The sequence below is a fragment of the Lathamus discolor genome, chromosome Z (assembly GCF_037157495.1).
Source record: "Lathamus discolor isolate bLatDis1 chromosome Z, bLatDis1.hap1, whole genome shotgun sequence".
Classification (NCBI taxonomy): Eukaryota; Metazoa; Chordata; class Aves; order Psittaciformes; family Psittacidae; genus Lathamus; species Lathamus discolor.
The window spans coordinates 26,952,651-26,952,897 of NC_088909.1; the positions used below are offsets into that span (position 1 = coordinate 26,952,651).

The 247-nt window shown below is 73.7% G+C and overlaps 1 protein-coding gene across 3 annotated transcripts in view; it reads right to left on the reverse strand.

Moving 5' to 3' along the window:
* Positions 1-247, reverse strand: part of LOC136004658 (ran-binding protein 10) — a 77,292-nt gene that overhangs the window by 76,720 nt on the left and 325 nt on the right. The gene's annotated exons all lie outside the window — the stretch shown is intronic.

Below are 247 nucleotides of genomic sequence, written 5' to 3' on the forward strand. Positions count from 1 at the left end.
ACCGCTTCTACTGCCCGAGCCCAGAGAAACACATGGCACCCCGGGCCAGCAGCCCGCCCCGCGGCCGGAGCTTGGCATACCCCGCTCCCCACACTACTCCCCAGCCGAGTCGCCCTTTCCCCGGGCTACCAGACCCGCTGCGGTCCCAGCGCAGACCTGGGTGCCGGCCGGGCAAGTGCCACGCGGGGCCGCCCTGCTCCAGGCACAGGCCGAAACCGAAACCGGCGCCGCCGCCCCAGCCCAGCAC